Raw genomic sequence first — 17,136 nt, 5'->3', positions numbered from 1 at the left:
CGTTGCGAGGCCGTGCGGCTCCCGAGCAGAGCTGGCTCCTGCGTGGGCGGTGAGCTCATGTCTGTCTGTCTGTCTGCGCGGGGCCTGGAGGCAGACAGGCCCGCCGGCCAAGGCTCCGCTCCCTCGGCGTGCTACGGTCCCCTACCCGAGGGACATCCCCCGGTTTGCGCTGCTGGGTGCGGTCACACAGCCATGGGACGTACTGTAAGGCTTGCCGCGTTGTGGCCAAATAACTCCCTTCCTACGGCTTTATTTTCTTTCCTTGAAACTCAAACCTAAGGCACAGTGAAGGGTAAAAGAGAACAGTACCTATCCTGGTACATACTCTTAAAAAAATCCTGAACAAGACCTTTACAAATGCAAAAAACATTAAAAATAATCTTTAGGAAAAGTTCTTTAAAAAATTATCCCCAGTTAACATTTGCCTATTTATTTTGTAATAGTAACACTTCAGTGGTGCTTGTTACTAAGGTTAGATGTCAAATACTCTTCCTATAAAATTTATCAAGAAAATGGTGCTGATTGGTGATCTCAGGCACTGATACAACAACAGTGTCACAGACGAAGGTACAAATTGACCTTGAATGTCAATTAACAGAAGACTTTATCCACAAATTTTTATTGCACGTAAGATTTCTGGACTCCTGTATCCCTGTGTTTCCTTTGTGTTGTGTTTGCAGAAAAAGAAGCACAAAGCTCCTTTTACGTTACTAAAACCAAAAGTTGTTTATAGTTTTGTGGCCAGTGTGATATTTCCTGATAATGTAACAATTCAATTGAAAAAGGAAATAATATGTTGCCTTACATTGTTCCTCCAAATAACTTAGACGGAGATAACTTGATAAAAACATTTCTATCACACCCTCTGGTTAGTTAAGTGCAGCTATTATGGTTCCAAAAATAGATAGTCCCTGAAAGTGCCTGAAATCTGCAACATGGAGGTCATTTCTGCACAGAGCCTTTTCTGCCACAGCCATTCTGCCTTAAAATTGTCATGGACTTCTCCTCTGTCTATTTCTTTAATTCACTCATTGTTCTATAAAATAGATGCATCTATGAAATCAAAGAGAGACAAGATTGTAGTCAGAAAGTTGCCAACAATAGCTGTTTGATGCAATAAAAATAAAAGCATTCAGTGGTTTGAAATAAGGAAAATTATCACTTTGAAAATGGCTTTTGGCAAAACTCCATGACTAACTTTCTTTAAGAAATGTATCTACTAAATAGTGAATAACGAACCAATATCTCTATAAACTATCCACAGAATTGCTTCTTTGTCTTATTTTTCAATGACTTATAATGTTTTGGCTTTCCAGCATTATTGACACTAAATCAGCTGGCTGACTGTGGGTATGTCTGTACAAAGGGAATTGCCAAGAGTTGCACAAAGCCCAGGAGGAGCATGCTGGGGTGGGGGTTGGGAGATCAGGGCCATTTCCAGAAGGAGCAGGATGCTTTTCCTTGTGCTTAGCCTCGGGCATGGACATGGCTTACTCCTTCCCTCAGTCAGAAAAGGAACTTCAGAGGCTTAAGTGCACACCCGGATGGCTGCTAATGAGACTGTTCTGTCTCTTCATATATTTCAAAATCTACATGCCATATTTCGGTCTCTGGCCTTCTGGGCATTTGTGTCTAATTAGGCTGGAGGGCCTCCAGTTAAAGATTACCTATGCTGCTTGGTGCTCAATTTCTTTATACGACTTTGGCAATAAAGCAGATTACCATGGGTTTATGTGCAAGCAAATTAGGGACAGATGTAAGCATTCTTATAAGCCCTGTTCCTGTTTTCTTAGCACGAACTGAATTCCACCATCATCTGTTTCTTTCTACATAAAATTTGTAGTGTGCTGATTGTAGCATATTTATAACTGGGTGTTATGTACTCTGTGAGACTTTTAAATACTTCATTTTCTCTTGCCTTCTTTTTTTTTCCCAAATGAAAAACAATACTGCTTCAAGAAAAGTTTCCCAGTTCCAGATAGAAATAATGAACAAGAGAAAAAGATTCTGGGCTGAGTAGAGCTATACATAGCACAAATAGCAACAAATGTTTTAAGTTTGTTTATGTTTTTATAACAGCCTAGAGTAGAATGGAGAAAACAAAACACATAGTACCTGAACTGGTCTTTAACAGTATGAAGTAATATTGCATTGTTTAGGACTGCTATTTACTTGTACTTAAAAAAAAAGTCCCAAACAAAGTCCCTGTGCATTATAGGAGAAATCTGCAAAAACTGCTAAGGCTGTCTCCTTGGTATCACTGAATAAATAAGCCATATTGTAAAGTTACAGAATCATAGAATGGTTTGGGTTGGAAGGGACCTTAAAGATCATCTCATTTCAAGCCCTTATCAAGCAGGGAACCTTTCACTAGACCAGGTTGCTCAGAGCCCCGTTGAACCTGGCCTTGAACAGTTCCAGGGCTGGGTCATCCAAAACTTTTCTGACCAACCTGTGCCAGTGCCTCACCACCCTCACACTAAAGATTTTTTTCTTAAGAACTTATCTAAACCTGCCCTCTTTGAACTTAAAAGAGTGGTTTAAAGTCATTCCTGCTTGTCCTATCACTACAAGCCCTTGTAAAATTCCCTCTCCAGCTCTGCTGTAGCCCCTTTAGGTACTGGAACCCCAACTCTCTCAGCCTGTCTTCATTGGAGAAGTGTTCCAGGCTTCTTTGTGGCCTTGCTCCAAAAGGTCCTTATTCTTCCTGTGCTGGATGCACTGCTCCAGGTGGGGTCACATGAGAGCCAAGTAGAGGGGCAGAAAAGTCCTCTTTCTAGGTGATAGATCCACTCTTAGGAAGCTATCCCTGATTTTATTAAGCCAAAACCTGAAATGAAATCCCAGTTCCAATGAGCTAAATGAAAAGATTTATTGAAAAATTGTCTTATGTTACGTGTCAGGAGAGCTGGGTACACATTCAAAGGTAGTTGCCACCTTAAAAGAACCTTAAAACATCTAGAAATACATGTTAAAGTGAAGTCTAAAACCCATCAGATTCCTTAAAAGTTAAGTTTTGTAATCAGAAATACTGTGTTTGAAAACAAAATTCTTCATGACCTCATTAGGAGGATTTAAGAACAACTGTCACCTGATACCCAAATCTTGCTTAATATAAATCTTAGGGATTTTACCTCAAGTTCCCCTGTGACAGCTCTGCAGAAATGTTTTGGCACTGAGATAGTGAGGAGCAGTGCACCATGAAAAGTGAATGGCTTCTACATGTCAGGCTCACAGATTTTTCCCTGTGATTGTGCAGTTTGGTAAATTTTTATTTTTTTGAAGAAAAAGAATTACAGAAGAAACACTGATACATAATTATTTGATTTAAATTGTATTATTGAAGTAGTTCTGCATTTGAGAATGCTCTAAAAAAATCAGCACTTTTTGCTTATAGGACTTGGAGTCCTGGTAAACTCATTATTCCTAATATTGCATATGTTATGAAAAAGAAAAAGGGCTGCCTGAATGTCATATAATGACAGATGTTTTCATCCACCAGAAATACTGAGCAGCCACCCTTTTGTGGGCAACTTTTATTATAAAGGAATTTTTTTCCTTTATGAATGGTTGAAACAACTGGGGCAGGCAATCCCATCTGAAATGTCTCTGCTGTCATTTCTGGAATACAGAGGAGTAAGAAGTGAGGAGCCATTGCCTGGTGGCAGGAGCTGAATGCTTGGGAATGGGCGTGGTGGAGTTTGCTCTGTTCTGTTGAAGGTACCATCCCTGCCCTCTCCCTCCCCAAACCATGGTGAGGGACAGCCTTGCAGTGCCTTTGGAGTCTGTTTCTGGACTTTGTGATAGGATCCTCTTCTATTAAGGAATAGAACAGCACACTTCTATTTATCATAGTCATTCATTTTCATAGAGAGCAAAGTGACTGATCAATAGTGGAATGTGCCTTCAGAAGAATCTGAGCTATTTTTCATGGGAAAACGATCACTTTACAACCCCTTTTTCATCCTGTAACACTCCAGAGATGAACAAAAATCTGCAAACACTAACCTTGAAAAGGAAACATGTTTGGCCCTGATGGAGGAAATGCAGGTAATCTTATTAGAGAGCAATCTTAAAAGATCTCAGAAACTGCAAACCTAAGTGTAGTTGGTGTTGACCAAAATAGTTTTCTAGTGAAGGGCTTCATAATTATTTTGTATATCAGATATGTGTTTCAAATGTAAAGGAGAGGTTAAATGCCTTAATGACTTAGGAAGGCAATAGCCTCATTTATCAAAAAGATAAGAGGAGCCCAGATGACAGAATTATCAATATTCTGCAGGGAAAGAAAGCATATGGTAGAATTAAGAAATGTACTGCAATTGGTTAGGGGCTTTGCCTTTTGGTGTCAGGACACCAGCCTGAACTCTGAGAAAGCATTTGGGGAAAACATATTCTTACAGACCCCGTCTGGACTTTATGTGATGGTGCAAATAAAACGTGGGTGGCATTTTGGGACTTTTTTTTTTTTTGTATGTGTGTGTATAAAATTGGAGTAAGACTTTGTGTATTGGATCGTTCTACTTTTTATTTTTTCAACAATTTCTGAAGTCATTGTAGCTGCAGCTTGGCTATAATGTTCTTCCTTGATTGGAAACTGGCCAAGGGGATGGTTGGCAAGCCTGTTTTTTGGAAGTCTGGACATCTTGCTGCATTGGGCCCTCTGCAGTATTAATAAACCATGAATAAACTTCCTGGCATTTCTTTAACAACATTATGGTTAAAGAGCAATCCGTTTAAGCCTTCAGAGAATAGCTATTGCAGAAGAACAGAAAACACAGTCCATTGACATCTAGCAAATTACTTTTTTCTTTCTAAGGTAAAAAGGCTTTTTTTGATCTTTGCACAGCAGAAAGAATAGTCCTGGGACATGGTATAAATACTAAATTACCATTATTAAATATAGTCTTTCCACCATAAAGTCTTACACACACTGATTAAGAATCTTTTCCTCACTTGATCTGCATATGGTATTCATTGAATTTTGTGTCCTGTTCTTGAATTTGTGTTTTTGTATCTGATCTTGAAAATGCTGTTCAAGTTGCTATCTAGTTTGTATCTCAGCTGGCCAGAGCCAAGTAAATATCCCTAGATCCAATGGAGATGTCCTTAACTTTCCCTAGATGGAGGGCTGCGGGCAGAATTGCTCTGCTGTGTATCAGAGGGACATTATAAAGGCAGTTCTGAGGGAACCTGTGGTTCAGGGTGCTGCAGAGTGAGCCGGGAGCCATCTGGTCTGTGCTGCTGCTCCCTGAGGAGCTGAGTGGTGGGGCCTGTAAGGAGTCCTCATCTGTGCCATGAGCCTGGGACCAGTAGCTTCTTTTGGGTGTTTTTTTTCCTGCAGCAGAGCACAGAACTCTGGGGGATGCACTCAAGGATTTTCCGTGACAGAGAGGTTCTGTACTGAGTGTCATGGTAGCTGTAGTCAGCAGTGCCACAGCTTTTCCTCTCCTACAATGCTTCTCTACATGGCATGCAAATCACTAATGATAGCTAATTAGGCATAAGTGATCATGATTTTATTCAATTTTCCTATAATAAATATATGTTAGTCCCTGTTCTCACTGGTTTATGAAAATGACCAGTTTCATAGTACTGAAAACAAGTTTCAAGACAAATAAAAATGATAAAACATCTTTTTTTTCTGTCTAAGAATGTTAGACTCGATGACCAAAAAGACAAAGGAAACCAAACAAAGAAAAATTATTGCTATGGAAATCCTCAAGTGAGACAGTAGGAGTATGAAGGTTCTATTAAATAAAAGTTAAGTACTTTAAGAAATTTATATAGGCACACAAAAATCTCAGTGGTGAATGGAATAATGGGTGAAATACCTTTTTCTTGTCTTTTTTTTTTATTTTAAAGAAGCCTAGTAAGAACAAAAGGAGTCTGAAAAAGAGAGGGCTGTTGTTGGTTGAAAAATGTCTATTAGAATTAGGGAAAAGTATTCATTGAATCACCTTTTCTTCAGGTGTCAGTAGAGGATAAAGCACTGAGACTGTATCTCAGCTGGTGGTGATGGTGAAGCACAAAACAGCCTCCTCCACCTCTGCTGTGTGAGCTGCTCTTGTGCTACTGTTTGGCTTATTTAAACATCTGGACCTGACAACTAATACCCACAAGTTTTTACAGAATTCACTGTAGAGTTCTTTGGGTTATGAAGCTTGAATTTTTCAGTATGCTTTGAAACATGGAAAAATTACAGGGAACTTGGAAATTTGTCACCAATGCTTTCAAGAGGAATCTTCTGGATAATTGGAAGCCTATCAATTTGGCTCTGGTCCTGGAAAAAATGAAAGAAATTCTCTCACTGGGCTACATTTAAGCTTCCTATCATTCTTTAAGTCTAGTCACCCGTGATTTTTGGAAAATAGATTTTATCAACCTGCCTTTTTATTCCTTTCTGTATTCTCTTTTTTGAGAGATAACAAAAACAGTTTGATCAATGCCATTGCGTTGAAGTAATATATAATATGCTTCTGTGAGGCATGATTTTTTGATCAAGTGACTAGACTGAAATGAAATCAATTTGATGCTTCTTAAATGGACTAAAAGCTGGCAGACAGGCTATGAAACATGACTGTAAATGGGTAATCCTCACTGAGTGTGTACCTTTCTGTAGGATCCTAGAAGAACTGGTTATTAGCAGTGACTATTTAGCACTTTGTTGATGACCTAGATGGTAACAATATCAGTTTTCCACAGTAAATCTAAGAAAGAGAAAAGCTATCTGATGCAAAGGGATCTGATGGTGTTAGTGAAGTGGGTGCAAGCTGTAGTGTACCCTGAGTGAGGTTTTAGTGAGCTGCTGTGGCTCTTAGAGATGTAATGAATGTCCTATGTCTAGAGAAGTATTTTGCACATGTACATTGTACTGCTGTTAAGAGGGAGAAAAGGGGTTAGATAATGTCATGACAGTAAAGGGTTAGAAAAAGTGGACCCCCAAGTTCGCTATCTGCTTGATTCACCAAAGAGAGCTGGCCCAGTTGTGCTTGCTCTGTTCTAGTACCTGTTCTGGTTCATCATAGGGGAAGGAATTCTTCAGTGCAGCCAATGCCAGCCTGTTGAAATGCACTGTCTAGAAGGTGAAACTGAGCAAGCAAGGTTTGTCTTTGTAACAGTGAGGTAAACTCACCACTGGAATATTAGTAACAGTACAAACATGTAGAAATAAATTCCAGTTAAAAAGGTTTGTGATTTTTGAAGACTTGTATTTTTCAGATCTGAACTCTTAGAGGCTCCTGTCATATAAAAAACCATTACTTCAGTTCATGGTGGTTTTTTGTGCAATTTATGGCCATTTCCAAGAGGACCTCTGTTTAGAGAACTTTGGAACTTTATTCAGGCCTCTGAATATTGATAAAACGTAATGTAGTCTCTTGCTCTACTCAGATATTATATCAAAGAATTGGTTTTATGTTCAAGTTTTTACTGGCAGGAATGAAAGCAGGGAAGGTCATGTGCATGCTTTAGAACTTAAGGGATGTCTGTACTCCCCTCTCCTGTTGCTCTCTTACCATGTTTCTTGAGCCTTCCTAAACACCCAGGACAAAGAGACCAGGAATTTGACTTATTATTCCTTCTGTTCTCTGTTTTTTGGCCTGTAACCAGAGCAGATGAATGTAGTGCCCAGCTGAGGCAAGGTTTCTGAATTGACTAAATGCAGTAAGGGACAAAGATGAAATTTTTATGTTGGGCTAGAAGAGATTCTGCACTCTGCTTGACAGAGGTAGAGAGTTTTCCTGTGACTGTGTTTATATTGCTTAGCTATGAAAGAATTTTGTGGCTCTCTTCAGAGCTGTGATTGTTTAAGATTATATTGAAATGTCCTAATGTTGAAACGTTGGGTGACAGAAAGAAAAACCAATTTCAGAGCTACAACTTGAATATCATGATGAGCCCAAGGGATCTTAATGAGGTTCTGCTCCCATCCTCAAGAACTAGAATTTAGAAGTTGATCTTTAGAAAGTCCATTGCATTTAACTACAGTTGTATCTGTTCAGTTTTTGTTAATGCTATTCACTGCTGACAGGGCTGAGAGTAATGCATGAAAATGTTTTGCGTTTAGAACAGTTAATGTTCACCTGCATGCTTTTCACCTTTTTGCTAAAGCAATGGAAAATGTTCTCAGTTGAATCCAGGTATTTCATATACAATTAGTACAGTTAGTAATTGTACATGCCATTTCTCTCCCACTTTTGCCCACTGGAACAATTTATCCTTCCATCCTACTAAAATTGAAAATAATGAAGCTGGCTTGCTTTGCAGAGGACTTTGAAATTACATGCCCAGATCACCTAGAAACAGAGCCAGGGGTGGTATCAATGAGTCTCAAGCTGCTCTTTTATGCACTGGACCGTGCTGATGACACCACTAAATACAAAATTTGATAAGTACCCAAGAGCAAATGCATAACCAAATTTCAGATGTTGCTTTCAGTGAGAATCTTTTTTAAACTGCGATGATAAATTCTTTTTCAAATAGTTGGGGTTTTTTAATTTATAAAAATCTAAATAGAAAGTGTGTCCCTCCATGTTTGTCCTCAAGAACAAATTTACACTTTTTTCCCAGTGACCATAAATATACATCCTTCCCCACCCTATCCCTGTTTTGGTTACTTCATTGAAATCCTACTCTGTGTTTATGTTCAATTCCTGTTCCAGTTTACCAGTGGTAGCAGCCTACAACATGCACAGTCTATATTCCCCAGCAGTTGCAGCAACACTTACACATTGGAACTGTTTGTAACAGTGGTAGAACTCTCTCTTTCTCCTCTATGAAGTCATGCCTTAAAATGATCCTTTCTCCCCAGTTTTTGCCACAAATTGAATTTCTTATGAGAACTGATAGTTTCCCATCAGACTTAAAAAGAAGATCCAGTTGCTTTCTTTTGCTCTCCCCAATTTGTGCTGAGCCGTGCCCTGCTGTTTTACAGCTGGACTGAAGGTGTCTGATAAAGGACTGTGCTCTTCAACTGGAGCTTAGTGTGATGTTCTCTTAGTCTTGTGTCTTGGTCTTCTAGTGTTACAGTCTACAACTTACTATCCTTATCTCTGTCTGTCTTCTGTATCTTGCCAGAAAAATGAACTTGGCTGTGGCTGTCTCATGTGTAGCCAGAACTATCAGTGTCCTTGAGAAGACAAGAGTGCTGCTGCTGTACGTGTCTATATTCCAGTGACCTGCCCACCAGCAGGCATTGCACACTTACCTGGCAGAACTTCTGTTCACCTGTCTGATACCTCTGCTCAGAACATTTTGATTATTAAATCATCTGTATGAAAGATACTGGCCAATCTTGATGGAAGAGAAGTACATACTAATGTCATAGGCATACATGCCAAGAGCAGTACTGGTTAGGAGTTTGGTTGCAACCTAGCACCCAGCCTTAGGGGCACAAGTATTTTCTATGAGCAGTAGCTATTTATGGATGATTCCTAAGCACAAGAACTGAATGGATTGGCAAGATGTATGGCAAGTGATTCTTTGCTCTTTCCACAAACATCAGGGTCACAGCTAGGAAGAACTGCTATGAGGTCATAAAAATATTCTTTTTTTTTCCCAAGCTTTAAAGATCAGCACTGTTTGTCATGGAGCAAAATGGCATGGAAGTTGAACTTCTGTTCCCACAATTGTATTTGAGAAGTGCTCATGAATCTTGACAGACTTATGAGTGATTGTAAGCAGCTGACTGAAAACAATAGGCCTGTGCATGCCACGGGACATGGGTGGGCCCCAGGCACCGTCAGTGTATCTGTGCTGGGCAAGTCTTGTGTGTCAGGTACAGAATGCCAGGGCAGAGCCCCAGGAGCTGGGGCACACTGCAGCATGCTGGAGCTTCAGTCCCAGCTGTTCCTCAGCTGCTCAGACACTCCATTTGAAGAAATGGATCAAATAAAGTGCATTTTGTGTGCTTTCTATTTGAAGAAGCTGAACTGTGTCTTCCCTTGATGCAAATTCACATCTGAAAACATGTTGTCATAGCTTTAACCCCAACCCACTCAGTTTGGAGAGGCACTTGTGGCCAGCTCAAGGCTACTTTACAGAGAGTGGGTCCATGTGTGTTCATGTATATGTTTATAGCTAAATGTTGTATTAACATGAATACAATTAACTAAGGAAAAGATAATTCCTGGAGAGTTTGTCTTGGACTGAAGGTCTTCCATGGGCAAGGGCAGAAAAACATTACAAAGTCAAAGAATTACAAAGAATTTTCCTGATGCCAAAACCTTATTTCTTAAAATATGAAGAGAAGGTGCAGAGAGGAAGAAGAAGAACATAAAAAAAGTGCAATGGTGACATTGTTGATGGTGGCATTTGAGGATAGACCACCTTGGGATAATGGGAATAATGATCTGGCAGAAACTTTTCCATCTGTAACTAAAAATCTACTGCTGTTTTGTGGTTCCATGTAACTGAATCAAAATCAGTAAAACATTTTGCTGCTTTTCTTTTTTTTTTTTTTTAATGCAATTCCCTCTGGGTGGAAAATGTTTCCTAATGTCTCCTAAATTCTTTAAGTGGTGTTTCTGTGAGTATATGAAGATGTATTCTGCATCAAGGAATACTGTAGTCTGAAATCTGTTTTGGAATCATGTTCTCTGATAAATATAGGACATGAAAAGTGAAATAGTTACTTTGAAAAGGCTTTACATTTAAAGGTTATTACAATATTAAATTACATATGGATGATTTTAAGGAAATACTGTGTTGATCTGAAGATAATTGCGAAGATATTGGTTTAGTAAAAAAACCCTTACTGGAAATATATTACTTAGGGCTAAAAAGCTGTTTATATACAAAACCTTTCATATCCCACATACATTAAATGCAGTGTGCTCTGTCTATAAAGATCTTCTGTGGTTTACTATTTGATCTGAGCACCATGTAATAAAAAGTTCTGCTGAGATGAAATTCTGTATAATTGAAAGCCCAAATGAAGAAGATGCCTAGTAGGAAAGGAATAAAATGCACAAGCTATAAATAAGTGGACATGCTGAAGTTAGTATATGAGGTACTTTTTATTTCTATAACCTGGCATACTAATTCCAAAGGAAAAACTACAAAAAAAAAAAAAAAAAAAAAAAAAAAGGAAAGGAATTACAACCACTGTCACACTCAAAGGGTCTGTATGACAAAAGGCAGATGAAAGAAGAAATGAGATCACAAAAGTGGCATGTTTGCAAGAAAAAAAGAGAGGCCTTTACCAGACTACAAATAAAACCAAAATGTGTTGAAGAGTTACTGGCCTTTATAAACTCAGTACTTTAAACAGTGAAGGGAATTTCATAGTTCAACAGTTCTGCACAGGTGGGAAAGGTTGTATCCTATTTATTGCGTTTTAATTTCTATATCAGTTGAGGTATGTAATTTTCAGAAAAAGTGATTTAATGTGGTTATCTGGTAATTCAGAGATCCCATTATGATGTTTAATTTGCAAATGTTCATGACCTAGAACATTTCACTAGGCAGTTGATGGTGTGAGGAGGAGCCAGAGCTGTGGCTGCAGCCTCCTGCTGTGCAGGGAGTGTGTTGGTAGATTCAGCTGCAAAGGAGCAAGGCAGACCTGCGAGTTGGGCTGCTGCTACATCAGCATGGGATTAAATCAATATGTGGGGTCGTCATTGTCCCTGTTCTTCCCGGAGATACACATGGCAAGGATGTGATGAGTGGAATTGTTAAACTGTAGCTGCACAGTGCTACCCAGGGACATAATACTTTGTATCCTCAGGTCTCCAGGGGGAACTACAAGACAGCAGGATTAACTACCAGAGTGGATTTGCTCTGTAGACAGAAACTCTTTTCTACATGATTGGAATAGATAATTGATGGAGGATCAGATCATGCAGACTTCTGAAGCAGATTAGTTTTTCACTTTTCTTTTTCTCATTACAGCCTTTGTCATTAAAATGGATATACTTTATGCCATTTTCTGGTCTCCTTACAGTCATTACACTGGAAATGTTATCACTTTTGTTTTTTTCAATTTTTACATTCCTGAGGACCAATATAATTATTTTCTCATAATATATTCTGTTTCTGTGTCCTTATAAAAAAGAAGTAGCATAGGTGGAGTTTATAAAGAAATTAAATTATTTCCTGACAATCTAAATATGTTATTGTTTAAATAAGTAATTATTGTTTTAGGATGATATTTTCATTAAGACCTAGATTAAATACCTGGTTAAACATAAGAAAAGGTGGTAATCATGACTTTCATGTCATAGACAGTAAGAAGGAAAAGAGCTGTGTTCCTCTAGTCTGACTTTCAGCATGAAAGAGATCCAGGGATTCTTGCATCTGACTCTGTATTGCTAGAAAGTCATCTAGCTTTGATCTGCCAGGGGCAAGTGATAGAGGATCTAATACAAGCTTTTGCAGAGCAATTTTGGAGGACTACTTATTCGAGTGAAAAGCAATGAAATTGAAAATAACTGAAATAACTTTCTATTTGTGACATGAATTGCCTGTCACAGACATGCAACCTTAAAAAAAAAGTCTTAAAATTTTAAAGTCTTGAGAAAGAGATAGTAGCTTCAAAGAAGAATTAATATACAGATGTTGTTAGGCTTCTGCTGTATGGGAATTCTCATTTCAGAAGCTCTCATTGCTCAAAATATATGCCTTATTTCTAGACTAAAACTATCTAGTTTTAATCTCTATACTCTGCTTTTTTTACAATAGCTTTGTCTTTTTATATTAGTTGTTCAACATCAAAATAATGAACAAGGATGTCTAATTTTGGTGTATGTGTGGCTTATAGGAGGTGCAGATTTTGGTTCACTTAGGCCATTCAGCACCTTCAGTTTGTACCCCAGGCAGGGTCAGGGGATCAAAACCCACACAGAATTCTTAATTGTCTGTACTTGCTAAAGAATATTAATAGGATAAACTTGTACACCAAAGATCAGCGACACTTCCTTCTCTTCTGTACCCCAGATTCCTGATGTGAGCAAATGCCCTTGAAACAAAGTGAGACTAAGAAATACAGCAGTCGGTATTGTGTGTTGGTACGTGTTCTCCTGGAGCTTACTGGTATCCTGTTAATCAGATCTTGCTGAGTTATATAATATATATATATAATACATCTTCCATTTTTTTTCCAATGATATTTTCTGGACACCGATGGTGATGTTACTTTTTGACATCAGTCATGTAACAAACTGGCTTGTGCTTTCAATTTCATGCCCATTAAAAATGGCTTAAAACGGGCTGCCCCTTTTGGGGATAATCAGACTTTGGTTCAGTGATTTCAAAAAGCAATCCCACAGAGAAATACCAATAAACTAGAGAATCCTGAGCGGAGCAAGCCACTGCAGTGCAGAACATAATTCATAGAAAGCATTTGACAATAGCATTTTTGATGATTCATTCTCCTGACTCAGGTGGAAGAAAGAACCAGGCATGGAAACAGTGTGCATTTGCAATAAAAGAATGAAGGATGGTGGGGGCACACTTGTTGTGATGACCCTGGAAACGATAGCAGGTTATTCTGGTGTCCATTCTGGGCCAGGCTGAGATGGGTCAGGGAGAGAGAGAGAGACAGCACAGTCAGTGAATTTATGAATGCAATATAAATTATTGAAGGATGTGGGGAAAATGTCTAGCCAAGTATAATTGATGACTTTCCTTATAAGTTTGTCTGGTAAAGATAATTTCACATGCTGTAGGGCATGCAGCATTGTGTGACATTCTAATTTTTTCATAAATTGTTCTGTGAGATGGAGGCAGCTCTGCACAAGATTGTTTTTATAGCGTTGTGTCTTGTATTTGCATTACCCTGTGACTAGCTAGCAATGAGGTCTGCTTGAAGCTTTACGCACTGCTGGGCTGCGATAAAATCTCTTCACCCCATGAGCACTCTAGTATCTGGCATTGTGGTTGTTTTAATGGGATTATTTTTTCTTCTGCAGGGACTCCAGTTTGGGCTTCCCTTGTCTGGCTGCATCTGTCATGAATCTTGTTGGATTTGAGTAGGTCGGTGGTGCCTCCCCTTTGTTGTATTTAGCTGGGAACTGCCTGCACATTTAAAAGCATGGAGACAAAAGTTCCAGTGTGCAGAAAATCTTGATTTTCAAGGAATTTATCTTAAAATGAAAAACGCAGAATTAGTGTAGCTCTTGGTAACTGGATTAAAACTAACTACCTTCAGAAGAATTGCTGTGCAATGCAGTCTTCCCAAGGAGGCCCCTAGTTTGAAATTTTTTTATTTGAATTGGGCTGAGAGGGAAAAAAGTGCACTGTGCCTGGTTTGCAAATCTCACGTCATGTGTATTCCAGTCAAGTGTGCCTGACAGCCCCCTCTGCAAACTGCAAGTACATCTCCAGTGACATGCAGAGTTGGTGGCTCTAAGCACCCCAGAAAGAGAAGGATGCCTTTTCAGTTCAGTCAGAAGGCTTTTTGCTGTTTGTTGCTTGCTGCTGAGAAGACCTTCACTAAGAGGGTAACCAGGAGTGGGATGCACAAGTGTCTCAAGGCTTGGGCACAGCACAAGAGGGGATGTGTGAGACATTTTCCACTGAGCCCCATCTTTGCTGCACTCTTGGTCCTGCTGTGGATGTGGTTCCAGGTGGTTCCTGTGTGTGCCTCAGGTGCAGATTGGGGCCACCTGTAGCTTGACTGTGCTGTGGGTGCGCACCAGCTCAGGCCAAGTGACCTGGTGACACAATGGCAGGTGTCCAGCCCTGCCCCTGGAAGGAGATGGGGGTTTGCTTGGCCTGGTACAACCAGCAGCAGTGCTGTGGACAGACTCTTCAGGTGGAGTGCAAGGTACTGATGCTTTTTTCTGGCTGATGCCTCTTTGCACTGGCCTTCAGAGGATGGTTCAGGTTTATTTTTGACCAGTGAAGCACAGAAACCCAGGGAGAGGGAAGGAAGATGAGCTGATACAGATGCCTTCCCTTTTTCAATTTTGTTGTTTTCACTGCTGCCTCCATGCATTTATGCGTACTGACTTCACAAATGCCTGGCAGTCTGTAAGCTTTACATCGTCTTTCTTTCAAACTTGGCTTAACCTGTCTGGGGAGTCTTCCGCAGGGCTATATGAGTCACAAAAAGTAGCAATATGCTAAGTTAAATACAGTAAATGATTTATCTCCTCTCCCCCTGGTTTGTGTTTTGAAATGTACGCTGCGCGGTTTGATAGCTTCCTACCACTGCTGCCAGGCCACCTGTCCTGCACCGTGTCCAAGTCTTTGTCTCCAAAAATACCACTGCAGCTCAGACAAACAGCCTGGCAGCCATGCCAGGGAAGACCTTTAAAATGATGAGCTCGTATCGCCACAGTGGGAGAGAAAGGTACATTACACATCTGACCCAACACTCAGAACTGCAGAGCCGTGTCTAAAATGCATGTAGAGAGCTGGTCAGCCTCTGGAAACTGGCATTGTGTGGCATCACAATGGTTAGCATAGTGCTGCTGCTGTCTGTGATATAGGCTGATTTTTTTTGTATGATTTTTGGTTTGTTTTAATTTGCTTTTTTTTTTTTTTTTTTAAATTAGTGACTCACATGATTAGAATTGGTGAATTAGGCCTGTATCCCTTGCCACAAACCCTGAGTGAGTCCAGAGAAGGGCAACAAAGCTGATGAAAGGGCAGGAGTGCAGGTCCTATGAGGAGCTGCAGGGGCAGCTGGGGTTGTTTGGCCTGGAGAAAAGGAGGCTCAGGGAAGACCTTATTGCCCTCAGGCAGATGGGGCTTAGTCTCTTCTAGTAACAAGCGACAGGATGAGACAGAGTAGCGTTAAGTTGCACCAGGGGTCGTTTAGCTTAGATATTAGGAGAAGTTTTTTCAGAGACAGGCTTGTAAAATATTGAAAAAGGCAGCCCAGAGAGGTGGGTGACTCACCATCCCTGGAAGTGCTCAAATAACATGAGACTATGTCACATGAGGACATGGTTTAATGGTGAAGATGGTGGTGGTGCTAGACTGATGATTGGAATTGATCTTAAAGGTCTTTCCCAACCATAACAATTCTGTGATTCTGTGAAAGCCAGTGCTGCTTCTGTGTGTACCCTTTATTTTGCCTGTTAGGGAAGATGCTGAGAATAGGCAATGCCATGTGGTGGCTGTGGACAGACACTTGACTTTTCAAATAAGTAAGTTAAATGTAAACAGATGATGGATGTCCCACTGAGATTTAGGTCTCCCAAAAGCAGTAGGGTTGCCTCTATGCTCATGTTTGGTTTTTGTAGCCTTGACCCATGTGTTTCCATACCCAGGGGTAGCTGGCAGCAGCTGAGAAAATGGCAGCACCCTCACTGCACAGGAGTCAGTGCTGAGCCCTGGGGTGCCATGCTGGCCCATGTGAGCTAACAGCAGTCCCTGGGTCCATGGACACTCAGCTTGGGCTGGGCATCAAAGAGAGAGCAAGAGAATGGGATTGCAGCCACTTAGGCTTTATTCACTGTATAGATGGATGTAACTGAACTTTTTCTGCAGAGCAGTGGGGTGAAAAACCCAAGTGGGATGCAGCTCCTGCCAAGCACCCTTGTCCCTGGCAGCAGCATCTTCTGGTGTGCAATGGAGGGACTCAAGTATGGATCCTCCTCACTGCTGAGCTCTGCAGCAGGCACTACTTTGGACACCTTCATTATGGGCTGTCCAACATCCTGTGGGTCAAGGCCAGTACTGATTATGAGAGAGATGTGGTGGAGCTGGTAAGAGCACAGTGTTCAGGGGACGTGAGGGAGGCAAAGTACCTCAAGGGTCTGCCTACGTGCAGATAGAACAGGGAAGCAGGTCTGTTAAAACAAAAGGTCTGGGTTGCTTGTTTGGTTTTAAGAAACTTTCCATCCTCCCATTGAAAGAAGCCCTTGGGGTGAAAGGAGTGCAGTTGTGAGCTTAATATTATTGGCGTCTGTTTTACCAAGGTTACATAATTGCTGTTTTCCTGGGAAATGAAATCATGGAAGTGAAAAAACTAAATTCACCAGAGCATAAGCAGGCACAACTTTGATTTCAGGCACCTGTCTGTGCCAGTATTTAATTTGGCACAGGAAACGTAGCATCAAAATGAATATGAACAAGTAGCACAGAAATAATGTCACAACTGGCATTCAGACACTGAGATGTGAGAACAAACACATCCCTCCCCAGCATGGGAAACTTTACAGTACATAGAGTGTGTGGGGGATG

This window comes from Geospiza fortis, unplaced genomic scaffold (assembly GCF_000277835.1).
Source record: "Geospiza fortis unplaced genomic scaffold, GeoFor_1.0 scaffold161, whole genome shotgun sequence".
NCBI classification, from domain to species: domain Eukaryota; kingdom Metazoa; phylum Chordata; class Aves; order Passeriformes; family Thraupidae; genus Geospiza; species Geospiza fortis.
Note: the sequence above shows the minus strand (reverse complement) of the source record.